We start from the raw sequence: 449 nt of genomic DNA on the forward strand, positions 1-449 counted from the left end.
AGTTCTCATTATAGAGATTTTTTCACATCCTTGGTTAACTCAATTCCTAAGTATTTTATTTTTTTGGTGGCTATTGTAAATGGGCAAGCTTTCTTGATTTCTCTTTCTTAATGTTCACTATTGGGGAATAGAAATGCTACTGATTTTTGTGTGTTGATTTTGTATCCTGCTACTGTGCTGAACTCATTTATCACCTCCAAGAGTTTTTTTGTAGAGGCTTTAGGCTGTTCAATATATAGGATCATGTCATCTGCAAACAGGGACAGTTTGACTTCATCTTTTCCAATCTGGATGCCCTTTATTTCCTTCTCTTCTCTGATTGCTCTGGCTAGTACTTCCAACACTATGTTGAATAGGAGTGGTGAGAGTGGGCATCCTTGTCTGTTTCCTGATCTTAATGGAAAAGCTTTCAGCTTTTCCCCATTCAGGATGATATTGGCGGTGGGTTT

This window comes from Galeopterus variegatus, unplaced genomic scaffold (assembly GCF_000696425.1).
Source record: "Galeopterus variegatus unplaced genomic scaffold, G_variegatus-3.0.2 Scaffold614, whole genome shotgun sequence".
Classification (NCBI taxonomy): domain Eukaryota; kingdom Metazoa; phylum Chordata; class Mammalia; order Dermoptera; family Cynocephalidae; genus Galeopterus; species Galeopterus variegatus.